Source organism: Narcine bancroftii, chromosome 1 (assembly GCF_036971445.1).
Source record: "Narcine bancroftii isolate sNarBan1 chromosome 1, sNarBan1.hap1, whole genome shotgun sequence".
Classification (NCBI taxonomy): domain Eukaryota; kingdom Metazoa; phylum Chordata; class Chondrichthyes; order Torpediniformes; family Narcinidae; genus Narcine; species Narcine bancroftii.
The window spans coordinates 25,762,864-25,783,309 of NC_091469.1; the positions used below are offsets into that span (position 1 = coordinate 25,762,864).

General features: G+C 42.7%; 1 protein-coding gene across 8 annotated transcripts in view; it reads right to left on the reverse strand.

The window, feature by feature from the left end:
- Nucleotides 1-11,104, reverse strand: part of coro2aa (coronin 2Aa) — a 165,357-nt gene extending 154,253 nt beyond the window's left edge. For 2 of the 8 annotated variants that reach the window (XM_069922813.1, XM_069922789.1), the window contains exons 1-2: nt 11,018-11,104; nt 10,081-10,226 (exon numbers count right to left, since the gene is read on the reverse strand). The gene's annotated coding sequence lies outside the window, so the exon portion shown is untranslated. The other 6 variants (XM_069922794.1, XM_069922802.1, XM_069922798.1 and 3 more) reach the window with 6 other exon arrangements.
- Between the last annotated feature and the right edge of the window lie 9,342 nt (nt 11,105-20,446).

Sequence of the window (20,446 nt, forward strand, 5' to 3'; positions counted from 1 at the left end):
GGGAGATTTTCATTCCCTCTATTTGGAAGGAGCAGGACACTTCTTCCATTAGCTGAACAACATTTATCCCTCACAGATTTTCTGGTTATGATCACATTTCAGCTTGTGATAATAAAGGAACAAAAATTGACAGCTACTTAAACCTGGCAAGAGACGATGGAACAATAATGGAATTGTTGACTAATCACACCGGGCAGAAGGTGAACATGTATTTTGCTCTATCCATGGAATTTTACAGCATAGAAATGGGCCCTTCAGCCCAATGTTTCCATACTATCAAGCTAGTTCCATTTGCCTGCATTCAGCTCAGAAACCTCAAAACCTTTCCTAGCTATGCACTTGTTTAAAAATCTTTTGACTGTGGCAACTGTATTTGCTTCTATCATTTCCTCCAGCAGCTCGATCAATATATCCATCACCTCTGAATTAAAACGGTGTTCTTCAGGTCCCTTTGAAACCTTTTCACCTCTCACCTTAAATCTATGCCCTCTAGTTTTAGGCTCTACTACCAAGACTACGATTATCAACCTTGCCTATGTCCCTTTTGACTTTCTATACCTCTATAACAGGGGTACCCAAACCTTTTAAACCATCAATGGTCTCTCATCGATCCCCAGACATGGAATCCCAGTACCAGACCGGGGTGGGGGGGTCATTGGGTAGGGTGGCTAGATGTTTGGTTTTAGGTGGACAGTCTGGCTTTTGAGCCCTCTCTCTTCCATCTGGTGCCACCTCAAGCCGGACATTAATTTGTCCTCCATTCGGTGGTGTAGGCCCAACACGCCCAAATGGAGGACAAATTAAGGGGAAGAAAGGGCACTTACCTGTTAAATGCAGCATCTTGGGGTCCACAGGCTGTGCGCAGCTGGCTAGCACATGCGCGTTGAGGTGGAAATGTGATGGGGACACTCGAGGTGCTGGGTGGTGGAAGCGTGACGGCAGTGCATGAAGGTTCATGGTAGATAAGCCTCCCTGCATTATCAATCTCCCCCCTCCCCCAGTGTTATCAATCCCCTGGATGTTCCCATCAACCTCTGGGGATCGATTTCAACCAATATGGACACCCCTACTCTATATGGTCACCCATCAGCCTCCTACAACTCAAGTAAAAATCTCCCAGCCCATCCAGCAGACTCTCCATGCAACTCAAGCTCTCAATCCCAGCAACATCATTATAAATCTTTTCTGTACCCTTTCCAATGCAATAACATCCTTCCTATAATTGAGCAACTAATTATTTCAATATTATTCTACACAATATTTCAAACATGTTTACACCAATGTTTTGTATAGTTGTAACATAATATATGTAATTAACAAGGAATGTTAAGAGTAAAATGATTTAAATTACCTTTTTTTAATAACTATTTTATCACTGTGCTTTAAGTAATGTACAATAATTATGTCTTACCAGTGGAACAGACAATTGATTTGAAACATCATCACATTCGAGGATAGCACTAACTCCTGAACTACATCTGCACAGTATAAATTTTGAGAATCTCCATTATGGGGAACTTAATTTTAAAAGTTATACAATGAACAGCAAAAATTAGAAACATTGCAGGATATCCTTCAGCATGAAAACAAATTGTCTCCCTTTCTAAGCCCAGCTCTTAATGTTTTAATTTTTAAATGATTAAGCACTTGGAGTTTAAAATTGGTGTTTTGTTTTCGACTGAGGGTATATACTTACAGTGAAAAAGTCTAATTTTCTACTGTACAAGAAAGGGAAATAAGATGTCATGGTTCATGCTGGAACCAATGCTTCAATAATGCCAAGCTTGAATAGTAACAATATCAACCATCATCCCTTCCCCATACAGGACTCAGGAGCAGGAGAGCTGCATCATTGATCCACCTCTCAGATGAAATTTTAAACCAATGGTTCTCAGCCTTTTTCTTTCCATTCACAGACCACTTTAAGTAATCCCTATGCTATGTGCTCTGTGATTAATAAGGGATTATTTAAGATGGTATGTGAGTGGGAACGGAAGGTTGAGAATCACTGCTCTCGACCAAATTGTTACTGAAATATTTTGTTTGAGAAAAATTGTTATTGGCCCATTTCCTTTGGAGTTATGCACAAAATGAGTCAATTAGGTATGATTAAAGCAGTGGTTTTCAAACTTTTTCTTTCCACCCACATACCACCTTAAGCAATCCCTTGTGGCATAGATAATATGTGAGTGGAAAGAAAAGGGTGAGAACCATTACTTTAAACCAAGGCCCTATCTGTTCTCCCAGGTGGATGCCATTATTTCAAAGGATCAAGAATGGGAGGCTCTTTCTGGTCAACATCTATCTCTCATCCAAGGCATTAAAAGACTCAACTGGTCGATTGCCAAAGATCTGTCTGCACAGCTGACACAGCATATTTTTTTGTACTACCACCCAATGGTGAATATTTTCTGTTCCTTTTATATATTTATTATTTATATTTATGATACTTTTTCTCTTAGATGTTAATTACATTCATTAGTATGTTTTATGTACCCAAAGAGCTGCAGCAATAAATACAATGTACAGATACAATGAAAATTCCGTGTATAGGACAATAAACTTCCAGTCATTGCAAATTCGCCACCAGGGAATCAATGCACTTATCATTTTTCTCTTCGGCACAAGGTTTGCAAGCAATGTGCTCCTACTCCAATTCTGAATTAGCTGAGGAGTACCAAGTGAGATTCACAGTCTCTGCTTTGAGCAGAGCAAAGTGGTGCCTCATGGGACAGGTAGATGGGTTATACGGATGTTGTACACTTTTTCCCTTGTCTGTTCATGGCCTCCATAGAGACTCAAGATGCTAAGTATCATTTCAGGTATTTCTTGATTTTGATCCTTCGCAGTTTAGAGACTGCCATGAGCAAGTAAGAAAGGTTGATCTTTTCTCCCCTTGTGAAGACTTTGAGAATGTTCTTGAAGTATATTATTCATCCTTGCAGAATAGATGGACCTCAGAACAGACTGGTCATTTCTGGAGGACGAGGCCTGAACACTGCAGCTTTTTGAGTAGGCCAGAGCTCCCATGTTGGGGACATTGGTCTGGGAGAGGATGCAGACCTTAGTTCAGTTTAGGCTGCCAGTGGATTTGGTGGATTCTGTGCAGGCATTGTTATTACTACTTCTCTGGTGCTTTGAGGTGACCTCCTGTAGTGAGTCCTCATCTTTGCTGAGATGGAGATTACCATTGCTTGTTAGACCATGGGTTTGAAGTCTTGGTCTTCAAATTCTCTTTTCCTCAGTCAGCCTATAGCTGGACTGTCACCTAGAGGAGGTGTGTGAATTTTGTCACCAATGCCTACCCCCTCAAATTGATCCAGATTTTTCACTGCTTCATAGAGGACCTTATCAGTCAAAAAAGAGCCTGTTGCATGTCTTTTGAGGCCATAAACCAAACCATGGCTAAAAATCACCATGCCCCATGGTTCTCAGAGCACAGTACAAGCCCTTCAGCCCACAATGTTGTGCCAGTCTATCGAAACTTACTCCACAACTGTCCAATTTTTCCTTACGACTCACTTATATCCATGTACCTATCTCATTTACAGTCTGGTCAAAAGGTACCCCAGATCCACTTTACTTGCAAGAAGGCAACACTTTTCCCAAACTCAAGCCTGTCCCAGAGAAATTTTGCAACCAATATCATGGAACATTACAGGCCCTTCAGCCCTCAATGTTGTGCCAATCTTGTATGTTCCTACCAAAAAAGTACTAAACCCTTCCTACATCTTAACCCTCTATTTTTCTTTCATCCATCTGCCTGTCTAAGATTCTCTTAAATGCCCCTAATGATTCAGCCACCACATTCCCCTTTTTTGCTTAAAAATTTGTTCTGATTTCTCAGTGTTTTTCTTTTCTTTTATACAACTTTTCAGGTCAATCCATAGCCTACCTGTTCCAAAAATAATCACAGTCTTTCTTTTCTATCCGCATGACTGAAACTTTCTTTGCACCCTCAAGTGCGTGCACACACAACCACATTCTTGCTGAAACTAATAAATGATGGCCAATGCTTAATTACAACTTTAATTTTTGCAATGTCCACATAAAGTCCAGATCCCATGTTTTGTATCCTTTAAAAAACAGTTAACATACAAGTTAGCACAATGCTATTACAGCGCCAACAGAGGTATCTCAATACCTGTAGTATCTCAATTTTCTCATTAATAGAGGGATCAAAAAAAAAGAGGGCATGGTATTAAGGTGAGAGGTAGGGGCAGTTTTAAGAGGACCGCAGGGTAAGAATTTTTCAATTGTGGCATATCTGGAACAGACAGCTATAAGTGGTGGTGGAGGAATCAGATACTATTTAGTTTAAGAGGCATTTAGACAGACACTTAAATAGGCAAGACACAGTCCTAATGTAGGCAAGTGGAATTAATATAGATGGTATTAAAATCAGCATGGACGTGGTGGCCTTCTTTCTATGCTGTTCAACTCAATGAAATCCCATATTCTTCAAACCACATCATTTGCATTACTTCTAATTTTCCTCCCAAATGCATCTCAGTTCCTTTCTATCTCTACAATTGCCATTTCAGCTACTTGCATCTGCCTGGTTTTCATCATCTTTGGGAGGATACAACTACGTACACTTCTCCAAATGAAGAGCAACCTCTCTAACTCTCTATTCCTTAATCATTCAGTGTCCATAATTCAGCACATCTTTGTCCACAACATGCACTCCAGTAGAAATTGCAGAGAGTTGTGAAGGTAGCCCAAGCTATCACAGAAACCAGCCTCCCCTCCACTAATTCTGCCTACACTTCCCACTGCCTTGGGAAAGCAGCCAGACCCATCCCACTCTGGTCTCACTCTCTACCCCCTTTCCAGTTGGGCATGAGTTTGAATACCTACACCACCAGACTGAAGGAAAGTTTCAAACTCTCAGATGTTGATCTCTTGATTTCACAAACCTATCTCATGACGCCCTTTGCAATTTTACCTGCACTTTCTCTTACACACTGCCTTGTTGTAACTGTGTACAGATTGATTTGCTAGGATGAGGCACAAATATTTTCAATGTAACTCCATAGATGAGACAATAATAAAGATAAAATAAACATTTTCTCACGAGTAGATCTGCTTCCACTCTAAAATATTGCTCCAGCATACACTCACTGAAATGTTACAGTTTAGTGGGAAAAGCATTCTCCTTATGTCCGACACTGGGCTAAGGCCGAAATGTTGCTTCCAATAGATGCTGCGTGACCTGCTGAGCTTCTCCAGACCCTCCACAGATCCTACCTGATTTAGACTAAAAGACATAGGAGCAGAATTAGGCCATTTGACCTATCGAGCCTGTGTTACCATTCAAATCATTGTTGATGTCTTTCTCCTCTCAACTCCTACCTTCTCCCCATGACCTATGCCACCCTCACTAATCAAGAACCTATCAACTTCTTCTTTAAATCTACCCAATAATTTGGTCATATGTGGCAATGATTTCCACAGATTGATTCACCACCCTCTAGCTGAAGCAATTGCTCTGTCTTGTTGAGTACGTCCAGTATTTTCTGCTTTTACCTCAGATATGCAACATCAGTAATACTTTACTTTTCTATTAAGCCAATTAAATTTGCTGTCAAATTGCATCCACCCACACAATTCTATCAATCTTTCCTGAGCAATGCTCTCTGCTCTTCAAATCATTACCAGACATCTGTTTCACAGAGGACAGTCAGTCTTCCTCAGGTCACATAGAAAATACTTACATGACCTGACTAGCAATCAGTGAACTGCTCTCAGAGCAGGCCAAAACCCCACTGTGAGAGCTGGGCAGTTTAAATACAGTTCACATACAAAAGGAGGCTAAAGTCATAGAATTAGTTATGGTGATCATGAGGTTACTCTTTTGACATATTAAAAAAATCCTTGATTCTACAATGTTGTTCAGGGAGGACACATTTGCCATCCTAAACCCAGTCTATGAGACCATGGACACCATCTAAGTCAAGTTTATTGTATTAGATTGCACACATACAATCCAATGAAATTAAGATGGATAGTTCACTACCACTCACTCCCTTCTCATTCCGAGCCTGTCCCTGCACTCATTTTGCTCGCCATTGTACAAGAATTCCCTGATCACCCACAAATATTCAACCCACACCTGCCTTTCTTCCAGCTGCATCGCCTCTTATGTACATAATAAGTCAAGTTTATTGTCATCTGATTGTGCAAGCACAACCTGATGAAACAGTATTCTCTGGTCCTTGGTGCAATACACACAGATGCACAACAGACATAACACACATACTGACAAACAATACATATGCAGGACAAGTATTCATATGTACAAATAAACACTGCACTCCCACGTGGGGTCCTACTGCCCAGTCCTACTGCCAATGGCTCCATACAGGCTTTAAACAGCCTGTTAAAGGAGCCAATGGGGTTTTATTTAAAATCCTGCAACCATGGGGTCTGGGCTCAAGTTGGTGGTGCCTGTGTTTGACACCAGCCTCAAGGGGTTGCGGACACTGGGGCAGCAGTGGGCTGGCACAGTAAACTAGTAATGAGGAGAGCACACCCCCTTCTCAATGAAGGAACAGAGAAAACGACCCTAAGGTCGGTGACAATGGTAGCGACCAGCCCTCACTCTGTGGCTCTGTGGTTGAAGGACACTCACAGGCAGAGAGCTGTTGGCATCTTGCAGGTGAGTAACCCACACAGGCTGCGGGCTGCTAGAAACAATGTCAAAGGACTCACAACAGGCTACTGGCTGTTGGAGACTACCTCATGAGAGCCAGGTATCGGAATTGGAATTCAAGAAGATGCTGAGGACAAGGATGACTCCCGAAGGGCCCTGGGTGCTGAAGGCGCTCTGGAAGGAGGCAAATCCACAGACATTTGGTGACTCTCTTTTACTTCTCTTTCTCTGACTGTAAGTGGCACCAGGCAATGCTAATGGAAAATCTTGGCAGACTCACTGGCATCACTAGTGGGGGGTGAGAGGGTGCAGACCACACTGGGTGACACCATAATGACTGTCTATAAATTTTTGTGCAGTGCTTCAGAAGAAATGTATTATTTTTATAAAAATATCCCTAAAACAAAAACATTTTTCGTAAGCCCAGCTTACATGTATCAATATACCTACAAGGCTAAAACTCTATGCTAATTTACTTTTCGAACCCTCTAATGCGCTCCAGTCAGAGCTGTCATTGTTACCCAATCACAATGACATTTCGAATCGCATGGTTTCATCTGCACGCGCTACAAGCGCACGTTGTTGATTTCATTGCTGCTGGTGTTTTTATAGTCACAGTTTTCGTCAAATTTTCTACTATTTTAGCTGCAATATTGTGGTAATTAGTATTTGTGAACCTATATCAATGACTTGTTTGAGAATTAAGTAGTAATTAAAGGAAAAGAGAGAGAAAAATCAAAAAAAGGATTCCGCTCAGTTACTAATGATGTTGTAACTAATAATGTTTTCTTACCGAATTTTCACTTTAAATCACATGAAACTATGTAAATATAAGTAAATTACAATATCATATGTACAGCCTAAATGCAAAGGTTTAATTTTAATTTTGCTAGTTGTTTATCTCACAACTATTCCCACTACGTTCGTTATGAAACACAGGAATTACAATTTACGAGTAACATTTAGTATTAAAAACATTACTAAGAATTCTGCATGGTCCGATACAGGAGGAGGCCATTGGAGGTGGGGTGACACCATAAGTTACCGTACTGGGTGACACCAAGCCTAGTGACGCCACTGAGCAGACTAAAGCAATTCTGTGTAATATTACATTTCTGTTGCATTACATGGCAATAAATGGGATCTGATTTGATCAAGGTCACCTCTACTCATAGTTGCTGTCCAATTATTTAATATGATCATAGTTGATCAATACTTGCCTCAACTCCCCTTCAGGGCCAGTTCCCCATAATCTTTAAGCCCTTGATCTTTCAAATATTGATCTATCCATCTTAAATACATTTAAGGCACATCCCATTGGGAGAGCCATGCAATAAGGATAGGCCTCGGTGTGGTTTAATTTCTCCAAACTCAGAATTACAAGAGCGATGACATGTTCCCACGACCCAGAACTGCATAGACAGCACAGGTACTGTTTATACCACATCATCTAACATGGAAACATGTCCCATGAATGTTTATCAGATAGTATTTGAAACTAAACCACACAGGGAGAAACAATCTGTCAGAGGAACTTAGTAGCTGAGCAACAATGGTGAGAGAGAAAGAATTGTCAACATTTTTGGGCCAGAACCTTTCATCAAGACAGAGCAGAGTAGAGAGGACTATTGTAATGTAGACACAGTGGGAGGAGTTGGACTGGGCCAGTGTACCATGCCCCACATTTTTCTCCCACTGATGTTGTTCAATCTGCTGAGTTCCTCCAGCAGACTGTTGCTCCAGTTTTCAGCATCTGCAGTATCCCTTGTGTCTTCAAACAAGAAGGTAGAGTCAATGACAACTTGTTTAATTAAAGAACATCTTTAAAAAGAGAGGGAGGCAGAGATGTTTAGTTTAGAGCTCAGGCAGATCAGACCCAGACAGCACAGGCCCTTCAAACCATCAAATCCATGTAAGAGATTGACACCAGGCAGTATCTGAATAAAGGAAGAGGAGATGCATGAGAATCCAGAGTTGGGAGGAAGCCCAGGAATTAGGAGTGCGACGTTGAGGCCTCACGGAGTAGGGGAACAGCTTTAAGAAAGGATAGGCTAGCATTGAAGAGAGCTCAGAGAAGATTCACAAGAATGATTCCTGGAATTAAGGGATTAGCAACATGAGGAACATTTGACAGGTCTTGGACTTTATTCCTTGGAGTTCAGAAGAGGGGGAAGGACCTCCTATGAGTATTTCAAATCTTGAAATCCCTGGACAGAGTAGATGTGGCATAGTTGTTTCCTGTTGTCAGTGAGTCAAGGACAAGAGAGCACAAATTCAGGACTGAACTGCACCCATTTAAAACAGAGATGCAGAGGAATTTCTTTAGCCAGAGAGTGGTGAACCTCTGGAATATTCTACCAGGGTAGTTGTGAAGACCAAGTCATTGGGCTGTATTTAAGCTAGAGATTGATAGGTATCTGAATAGTCAGGGTATCAAAAGGTTATGGCAGGAGAGCAGGGCTGAGTAGGAGACGATCAACACACTCGATGGGCTGAATGGCCTACATCACTGGATCCTTTTGGTTTAATTTGTAGCTACATTGTTGTATTTTTTTAGAAGCCAGTGTTTGCTCCCCACCCACAACTGCCTTTTTTTTAGGTCATTTAAGTATCAACCACACACACTATAGTTGTTCTGGGGGGGGGTCACATAGTTTCTTTCCCTAAAGCTCATGGCAGGGAGAGTAAAGGGCTTTGTACCACAGCCAAGGTCACCTATGCTGATAGCAACTTTGCATTGCGAATATTTCACCTATTGAGTTAACCGAGTTTAAATTCCCCAGCGGCTGAGTTCACATCGGATCCTGCGGATCACAATCCGTCCACGTCCCAGGGCCGAACTCGGGAAGGGCGAGGCCATGGGGAGGATATTCTTGGTTCTCAGGGAAACTGACGGGAAGCAGGGCTTTCCCTCCCACCCACTTGTTGAGTCACGACCCCCAAGCATCCAAAACAACCGCGGAGGTGTCGCTCTGGACCAGATGGTGGGGAAGATCGGAGCGCTGCGGTTAGGGAACGACCCCAAATGTGACAATTTAGGCATTTCAGTGGAGAAATAATCTCGCTTTCCATAGGACAGGTGCAGAGAATTACTGCACTCACCCAAAAAACAACTCTACAAACACACAATCAAATGGAAAGAGTTGATCATTTCATAACATTTTTTTTGAAACAGAGACCGTCTCCAACTCAGCCTTTTGAGTCCATGTTTTGAGACACACTCCCTTATTCTCAAGAGGTTGATTTGAGTGCTTTTTTTTTGTTATTTGCAAAATACACGTAAGAAATATCAATGCTCCTTCACTTTACACCCGGTGAGCAACGTTATGGTCTTGACGTCTACATCCACCCAAGTGCAATGTGCAGAGAACAGGTGAGCTGCCCTCTGCTTCAATCGGAGGGCCACGTCCCTTCTCTCCGGTTACCTGCAGGAAAGTCCTCAGGCGAAACGCAGACAGGTGATCCTCAGCTCCTCCGCATTCTCATCCCGCTCGCTCTGAACGATACCGTCCCGATTCCTTCGACCTTCCTCCGGTGACTCTGATAGCTCATTCACAAAACATGCCGACACCTTTCGGGATGGGGAGAAGGAGGTTATGGGGTGATTAAACAAGGAGGGGGGGGGGGAGGAGGGTTGGTTCAAGGGAGAGGAGGGAGACACAAAAGGAGAAAGGCACAGACTTGCCGAGACGAAACTGCGGGCAGGGCGAGATGGCAGTGGATCTCCTTTGTGCAAGATTCAAGGGAATTGGGAAAGAGCCAACCTACTTGCAGCAAGGCGGAGCCTGCACGCACACACAGGACCCCCACCCCCCCACACAACCCAACCCCACAGCGCAGGCATGTATGTAACAGGAGCAACGCAGGGTGCGGCACATTGACACCAGGTTGGTGTTGTCCCAGACCCTTTGTGTACGTCTGCATTTTTAACAGATTGCCGGGCTTTCAGGAGAAATAAAGCTCTCCCATGGTTTTATATTCAGACAGTTAGGCACCACCATCGCATTCGGGCACTCTCGCCTTTCACAGACCGTTTTCCTGCAGACCCCCTCCCTGTCAGTAAAACTGGAGCATTTCATCTGCCGACTCGGTGGGCGATTTTTCAGTAGATAAACGGCCTGTGCCCTGTACCACCTTCTATCACCTTGATACACCATCAATTACCACAAAAGACTGAGGTTGTGAGACTGATAGGCTCTTATTGGAGCAACAGCCAAGCTCATCGACTGATCATGGCAGGAAGACTGGGGAGGGGTGTCCAGCCGGCAGTAGCCAATCACAGAATAACCCCTACTTTTTAAGAAGAGTCCTGTGGGGTGAGAGAAGAAACAAAACAAATATATACACATATACTTATTTTACAGATCAAGTCTGTCAGGGGGGTCTCCTCTGCCGCAATGAATGATGTGGTCACAGTTGGGGTGCTGCCGTGGCACCCTGGGCAGCTTGTGCGGCGGGTCTGTCGTCACCAGTTACAGTTCACTGGGGAAAGGGACAGATGAAGGGTGGAAGGAGTGCATCATGGGTGATGTTCATGGATCTCCAAGATGGTAGTTGGGGGGGGGGGGGGGGGGGGGGGGGAAAGAGTGCCTGTTGTGGTCGATCGTGATTGGAGGGGCGCTCCATGGTGCCAAATCCCAGATGGAGACCATGTGCTTGTGCCCATCGGGGAAGGCTATGTAGGTGTACTGGGGATTTGCAAAGAGGAGGTGGACCCTCTTGACCAGCAGGTCAGTCTTAACTCGCCTGGCCTGCTTCCAAAGCCGGACCGGTCCCGGGGAGGTCAGCCAGGCAGGCAGCATAGTCCCTGATGTAGACTTCCTAGGGAAGGCAAACGTGCGTGTTGTTAGTGGCTGTACATAAAAGTGACCGGACGGAGTGGAGTGCACTAAGGAGGACTTCTTGCCAGTGGGAGACAGGGAGGCCCAGTGACTTCAGGGCCAGGAGGATGGTTTTCCCTTTCCACCTGCCCATTCCCTCTGGGATTGTAGCTAGAAGTCCTGCTCGTGGCGATGTCCTTGGCCAGCAGGTACTGCCGCAGCTCATCACTCTGTGGATGAAGCAGGGGTACCCAAAGATCATGAAGATATTGCAGAGGGCCTTGATGACTGTACCTGTGGTCATGTCTGGGCAGGGAATGGCAAAAGAAAAGCAGGAATATTCATCGACAATTGTGAGGAAGTATATGTTCCGATTTGAGGAAGGGAGAGGCCCCTTGAAGTCGATGCTCAGGCGCTCAAAGGGGCGAGTAACTTTGATCAGGTGTGCCTTGTGTGGTAGAAGTGCAGACCTGTCAGTTTTGGTCATTGTTATAACTTCCTCAATGAATAGGATAGGTTCCAGGCTTTAATTAAATGGAAGAACCAAGTCACTCCAGGGTGGCAGAGGTTGTTGTGGAAGGTCTTCAATCTGCCCATGTGGATGCTGGCATGTTCCATGGGAACATGTCTGAGGGCTCGTTAAGTTTGCCAGGGTATCTCCACCTGAGGATTTCATCATTTTTGATTTTGTGCTTATTATTGAACGTGAAAGTAACCACCCACTGGTCTGTGAAGAAGGTGAAGCGTTTGACAGTGAGGTAGTGCCTCCAGTGTCATGCTGCCTCCACGATGCCCTGGGCCTCCTTTTCGACTGAGGAGTGTCAGATTTCAGGGCCTCGGAGTGTGCATGAAAAGAAGGCAACGGGTCTGCCCACTTGGTTGAATGTGGCAGCCTGGGTGAAGTCAGACGCATCGCTCTCCACCTAAAATGGCGTGGACTCATCTATCACATGCATCGCCCCCTGGGCAATATCATCCTTGATGTGGCTGAAGGCTGAGTGGCTCTCTGCTGACAGGGGAAAAGAGGTGGCTTTTACTAATGAGCAAGCCTTATCCACAAAGTTGGAGACCCCCTGAGCAAAGTACAAGAGGAAACACTGGCATCTCTTCAGGGCTTTGAGAGTGTGGGAGAGTAGAGGGGGTATACGGTAGGGGTTGGGGCCAATGATGCTATTTTCAACCATGCAGCCAAGAATGGCTGGTCAGGTTGTCTGGAACACTCATTTCTCAAAAAGAAAAAGTGTATATCATGGCTAATGTGATTTATGGTGTGAAAAATAAAAAATTTAAAAAAAAAAGAACACTCATTTCTCCCTATTATAAGTAAGGTTCAGCAGCTTCGTGGCCCAGTGGAATTTTTGAAGGTTGGCATCATGGTCCTGCAGGTCGTGGCCACAGATGATCACATTGTCAAGATATGGAAAAATGGCCTGCAGTTTATAGGACCCACTATGCGGTCCATCTCCCACTGGATAACGGAGACACTGTTGATGACACTGAAGGAGACCCAGAGGAAGTGGTAAAGATGGCCATCTGCCTTCGGGCGGATTAGGAGCTGATAATATGCCGACTTGAGGTCGATTGTGGTGAATACCCAATAATGTGCAATCTCGTTAACCATATCTGATATGTGGGGGAGGGGTTCACGTCAAGATGCCTGTAACAATTAATGTTCTGTTATTTGCCTCATTCTTTACTATGACCTCCGGGGCTCTACAGGGAGTATTGCTGGCCTCGATGATGCCATTGCCCAACAAATGCTGAACCTCTGGCTTGATGAATACTCTGTCTGTGGCACAGTATCGCCTGCTCCTCTAGCTTGCAGTGGGGGGTAAGGTTTGTGAACAGTGGTGGAAGGGTGACCTTGAGGGTCAAGAGCCCACAGGTTGTGTGCAGAAGACCTTCTAGAAACTGTTCTTTGCAAATGGTGATGGGGGATGGAGCCCATTGAACTCCAGTGTCACGCTCTTAAATTATCACTGGAAGTCCAGCCCCAGTAGCGAGAGGAGCCTGAAGTGTTTGTAAACTATGCCTCCAATGGTCAAAAACACCGTACAGGACCTGTGGATGTCTGCCATATGGGATTTAGACGTGAGTGATATCTTATGACTGACTGGCTGTACTTTGAGTGAAAGGCATTTAGCAGTATCAGGGTGGATAAAGCTTTCCATATTCCCACTATCAAGGAGTTCGTTTACCTGGACGTCCATCATGGACCTGGAAAGTTTGTGTGTCCCACTTGGTTCAGGGTGATGGAGGCCAGTATGGATTCACTGTCTGAGTCTGATGAGTGCCTGAGTTCCCAAGATAGCTGCCGTCACTGTTCCCCCATGGTGCTGCAGACCTGAGAAGATAGCGCTGGCCGCACAGCCCAAAATGGCAGCCCCCATGACTCACATATGGCCTCACTGATCTGCGAGAGGATGGTGCCAATCACGCTGCCCAGGCTGGTGGCTGACCATACGCAATAGGTTTCGTAGGCAGTTTAGTTTAGACTGGCAGACTTTTGCATAATGTCCTCTTTTCCCATACCTAGAGCATACCACCTGCTTGACAGGGCAGCATTTCCGCAGAGATAGCATTTGGGGAGATCACCTGCTATGGCTGCTGAGGTCAGGTCATTTGAGGAGTATAATGATGCATGGCGCGAGGCAGTCCCCCGTCCCAAGATAGCGGCATCCGCGGCAACCAAGAGGTGGCCTCCTCCAGCATCTCTGCTAACTCAACCACCGCTTGCAGGTTCAGTACCTTCTGCTCCAGGAGTCCGGACTGGAATCTGGCCACATAGGTGTCCTGGATGAGGTCCTCTGCGCTCTGGACGGCTGTCATGGCTTTGTAATTGCAAACCCTGCAGAGGACCTGGAGAGCTCGTGGGTACCTGGCATTCGACTCACTGCTTCCTGGTGGTCAGAAGATGCCATGCATAGACCTCATTCACCCTTCTGCGATACTGAACCTTCAGTGCACCCATGGCTTCCACATACGATTTGACGTCGTTGATCATTAGGAAGACCAGGAGTCTGACTTGTGAGAAGAGGAGCTTCAGTCTGTCCTTGTTCATGTTAACAACATTCACGATCACTGTCAAGAAGTCTTCAAAGCAACATAGCCAGAGTTCGAACGTGTTTGGCGTCAGAGGATCGAGGTTTGATGTTCAGTCTCTCTGGCTTCAGATATTGCTCCATTTTCTTTGAAAAATATAGTCAATAAAACTGATGCATCATCAATTAGCACAAAAGACTGAGGTTGTGAGACTGATAGGCTTTTATTGACTGTAGACTGGAGCAACAATCAACCTTATTGATCATGGCAGGAAGACTGGGGAGCACGCAAAGAGGTAATGGATAGGATCGATCTCAGGAGATGTGTCCAGCTGGTGGTAACCAATCGCAGTATAACAGTGGTTTATCACACACCCATGGGGAAAACCTTCCTCGGCCAAATGCTGATCCTTCACCTTCCGCTGAAGTGGTAACTCAGGATGCTGGGAAAAGCTAGCCCTTGGATTCAAGAAAGGCTGACATGAAACGATGACAAAATATGAATGAGCTTGAAGACAATGGAATTGAAAAATGTTGGTTCAAACGCGAAGCAAGGGTCACTCTCTCCACAGAAATGCTGGAGGAACTCAGCAGGCCTCACAACGTCCTGCGAGAATTACAGCATCTGCAGACGTTGGTGTTTCACTTCACTCTCTCCAGAGTTCCTCCCTTCCTCTCCCCTCGACTGCCCCTCTCTCTCCACAGTCTGAATCTCACTCTCCCTGGACCCTCTCACTCATGACCCAAATCATCCCATCCTCTATCCCCATCTTTGCAGACTGTCCCTATCCCCAGTCCATCCCTCCCTCTCCCCCTCTCCCCATACTGTCTCTCTCTCTCCCGACTGTCCCACTCACCCCAGACTGTCTTTCTCTCTCTCCGCAGACTGTCTCTCTCACCCCAGACTGTCCCTCCTCTCACCCCAGACTGTACCCCCTTTTGCTCGAAACCATCCCTCTCTCTCTCTCTCTCTCTCTCTCTCTCTCCTGACTGTCCCTAACCCCAGACTATCCCTCCCTCTCTCCCAGGCTCTCTTTCTTTCTCCCCCCCCAGACTGTCCGTCTCTCCCCAGATCACCCCTCTCTCCCCAGACTGTCCCTCTGTCCCCAGACAGTCTTTTCCTCTCCCCAAGACTGTCCCTCCCTTCTTTACCTAGACCATCCTTCCTTCCCTCTTCCCACAGATTATCAATATGAAGATGTTTCAGCACACATTGCCATTTATGGCCGGGCCTACCTATTCCTCAAGGTGACATCACATGATTATTTATCCTCAAGGAAGTCCGGGAGAGAGAGGAGTCTCGTGATGGAGTAGTGGCCGGTCGGGGAACTCTAGCCCTCTCCAGAAAAGTAAAAAAAAGACAGTGAAAAAACAAAGGCACAAACACAAAAACCAAAATAAAGTGAAAATAAAGGTGTGGAGAAAATGGCAGCGAAAAAAGAAAAGCCAAAAGCAACGGGAAGAAGAGAAGAAGAAAGGACGTCAGAAGAAGAAGGTGAACGCCTTACCTGTCCGAGGAGACCTGCCGCGGAGAGAGAAGCCCACTCCCAAAGGTCAGTTGAAGCCCCGAACTCGGGACTACAAAAATGGCTCACGGAGCCAAACAAAAGTGCGCAACCACACATGCGCGAGGCGTTGCGCATGCGCGATGCGCAAGACAAAAATAACACTGACGGGAGGGGGGACCAGCTGAGGAGTCGATCTCCACAGCTGAAATTGACAGCCACAACAAAGCAGCAAGAGGAAAACACAGAAAATAACGAGCAAGAAAGAAGAGAGTAATAAGAAATCAAAGAAACAACAGATGACCAACCCAGAGGAAGAAGACCAGCAGCAAGACATTTCTAATAAAAATAAGAAGACCAAAAATACCCAACAAAATAAAACAAACAAACCAACAAGAAAACCAGAAGAGACAGAGGTAAAGGACACAGATCCTGGAATGGACTCAGAAGAAGAAGAGGAAGAACACAGAGAAATGGAAGATGAAGGGAAGGGCAAGACAATGGATATATTTTTTAAAGAATATATGGAATCAGTAAAAGAATGGCAGTCACAAGAATTCAGTGAAATAAAAAGAAGAGTAAAAAGTACAGAAGAAAAAATGAATAGATTAGAGATGATCATGTCAGATATAGGAAAAAGAGTGGACAAGGTGGAAGAACGAGAAACAGCCGTAGAAATGGAAGTAGAGGACTTAAAAAAGAAATTAGAAGAATCTGACAAAAAAGTTAAAGAGACACAAGAGCTGTTAGCTCAGAAGATAGATATAATGGAAAATTATAATAGAAGAAACAATATAAAGATAGTGGGCCTTAAGGAAGACGAAGAAGGCAAGAATATGAGAGAATTTATAAAAGAATGGATCCCCAGGGTCCTAGGAAGACCAGAATTACAGAAAGAAATGGAAATAGAAAGGGCACACAAACATTAGCCCCTAAACCACAACCACAACAAAAACCAAGATCCATTCTAGTAAAATTCTTAAGATATACAACAAGAGAAAATATATTGGAGAAAGCAATTAGGAAAATAAGAAAAGACAAAAAAACCACTGGAATACAAAGGTCAAAAAATTTTTTTCTATCCAGATATAAGTTTTGAACTCCTGAAGAAGAGTTTAATGCAGCAAAAATGATCCTATGAAAAAAAAGATATAAATTTATGCTAAAGTATCCAGCAGTACTTAAAATAGTTATTCCAGGGCAGGAACAGGATCCGGAGGAAGCAAGAAAATTTGCAGAACAACTACAAAACAGACAGAGAGAGGAAGATATGTAACGAGAACAAAAATGACCACAAACTATATGTATGTGTGTATGTATATATAAAAAAAATAGAATAGAGGTAAGAACTAAGAAGGGAAAGAAAGGGAAGAAAGGAAGTATGGGGGAATTAAGAGAGTGACCTTTGTTGTATATGAAAATTAAAATCTTTTCTGGGGGGGGCTGGGTGGGGAAGAGTTACGGTCACTACGAAATCAGTTGACGCTTGTGAGTGAATTCGCAAATCCAAATGGTGAGGGGAGATGTGGTTGCCCGACAAGGGACAAAGGGCAACTCAGGAAGGGGAGGGGATAGTGGGGTTAAAGGAATTTTAGATAGGAGAATAAGGGAAATGTTTTATGTTTTAGAAATGTTGTCTTATAAAGTGTTCAAAAAAAGAAAGCAGAAATGGATAAGAAGGAAAGGTGATGATGAGGAAACGGAAAGGAAAGATAAACAAAGTATGAAATAGCTATGTTGAACTATATGACTTTAAATATTAATGGAATACATAACCAAATCTAAAGGAAGAAACTGCTAAATTTACTGAAAAAAGAAAAAATTGATATAGCATTCGTACAAAAAACACACTTAACTGAAGTGGAGCACAAGAAATTAAAGAGAGATTGGATAGGACATGTAACAGCAGCGTCATATAATTCAAAAGCAAGAGGAGTAGCTATATTAATCAGTAAAAATGTACCAATCAAAATAGAAGAGGAAATAATAGATCCAGCAGGGAGATATGTAATGATAAAATGTCAGATATATTCGGAGTTTTGGAATTTACTCAATGTATATTCACCTAACGAAGAAGATCAAAAATTTATGCAAGATATTTTTTTGAAGATAGCAGACACACAAGGAACATACTAATAGGAGGGGATTTCATCCTTAATTTGGATTCAAACATGGATAAAACTGGGAAAAAAATTAACAGAAAGAACAAAGTAACCAAATTTATAATTAAATCGATGCAAGAAATGCAACTTTTGGATATATGGAGGAAACAACACCCAAGGAAAAGGAATATTCATATTATTCGGGTAGACAGAAAACATACTCAAGAATAGACCTATTCCTGTTATCAGCTTGCATGCAAGACAGAGTTAGGAAAATAGAATATAAAGCTAGACTATTATCAGACCACTCACCCCTGATATTGACAATAGAGTTAGAGGACATCCCACCAAGAATGTATAGATGGAAATTAAACTCCATTCTACTTAAAAGGCAGGATTTTAGAGAATTCATTGAACAACAAATTAAAATGTACTTTGAAATAAATACGGAATCAGTGAAAGATAAGTTTATACTATGGGACGCAATGAAAGCGTTCATCAGAGGGCAAATAATAAGTTATGTAACCAAGATGAAGAAGGACTACAATCAGGAAACAGAGCAGTTGGAAAGGGAAATAGTAAATATAGAAAAAGAATTAGCAATGAAGGAAGACACAACTAAAAGAAGAGAATTGGCAGATAAAAAAATAAAATATGAAACAATAAAAACATATAAAGTGGATAAGAACATAATGAAGATAAAACAGAAATATTATGAACTAGGAGAAAAAACGCACAAAATTCTAGCGTGGCAGCTTAAGACAGAACAAACTAAGAAAATGGTATTGGCATTAAGGAAAAAAGACAAGCAAATCACATATAATCCAACGGAGATTAATGAAAACTTCAGAGAATTCTACGAACAATTATATCAAACTGAAAACGAAGGGAGAGAAGACAAAATAGATGAATTTCTAACTAAAATTGAACTACCGAAATTACAAACAGAGGAACAAAATAAATTAACAGAACCATTTGAAATAGTAGAAATACAAGAGATAATAAAAAAAAACTACCGAATAATAAAACACCAGGAGAGGATGGATTCCCAAGAGAATTCTATAAAATATCTAAAGATTTATTAATTCCTCCCCTTCTGGAAGTAATCAACCAGATTGATAAAACATAAAGCTTACCAGATTCATGCAAAACAGCAATAATTACAGTAATACCAAAGACAGGGAAAGATCCACTCGCACCAGTGTCATATAGACCAATATCTTTACTTAACACAGATTATAAGATAATAGCTAAACTATTAGCAAACAGATTAGCCAACTATGTACCAAAAATAGTAAATCTAGACCAAACTGGATTTATTAAAAAAAGACGGACAACAGACAATATTTGTAAAATTATTAACTTAATTCATGCAGTAGAAGGAAATATAGCTCCAACAGTAGCGGTTGATTTAGACGCAGAGAAGGCCTTTGACAGAGTAGAATGGAATTATTTATTCAAAGTACTACAAAAATTCAGTTTACCAGAGAAGTATATTAATTGGATTAAAGCATTATATAAGGGGCCATTGGCGAAAGTGACAGTAAATGGATATATATCAAAACAATTTAACTTAAGCAGATCAACAAGGCAGGGATGCCCACTATCGCCCTTATTGTTCGCGTTAGCCATAGAACCACTAGCAGAACTGATATGAACAGAAAATAAAATAAAAGGGATAAAAATAAAAGACAAGGAATATAAAATCAGTTTATTTGCAGATGACGTTATAGTATACTTAGCAGAACCAGAAATATCAATAAAAGAATTACATAAGAAATTGAAGGAATATGGAGAAGTGTCAGGGTACAAGATTAACGCAAATAAAAGTGAAACAATGCCAATGAATAATGTGGATTTCTCAAAATTTAAGAAAGAATCACCATTCAGATGGCAAATGCAAGCAATGCGATACCTAGGTATACAAATAAATAAAAACCTCGGCCATCTATGTAAACTCAATTATTATCCACTAATGAAAAAATTACAAGACGACTTAGAGCATTGGAAAGACTTACCACTAACACTAATAGGAAGGATAAACTGTATTAAAATGAACATTTTCCCAAGGATACAATACCTATTTCAGGCATTGCCAATACACTTGACAGAGAAATTCTTCAAGGAGTTAAAGAAAATAATAAGGAAATTTTTATGGAAAGGGGGGAAACGGAGAATAGCACTAGATAAATTAACAGAATGGTATAAACAAGGAGGCTTACAACTGCCAAACTTTAAAAATTATTATCTGCACAATTAAGATACCTATCAGATTTTTATCAAACAAGGGAAAAGCCAGATTGGACTAGATTAGAACTAGATA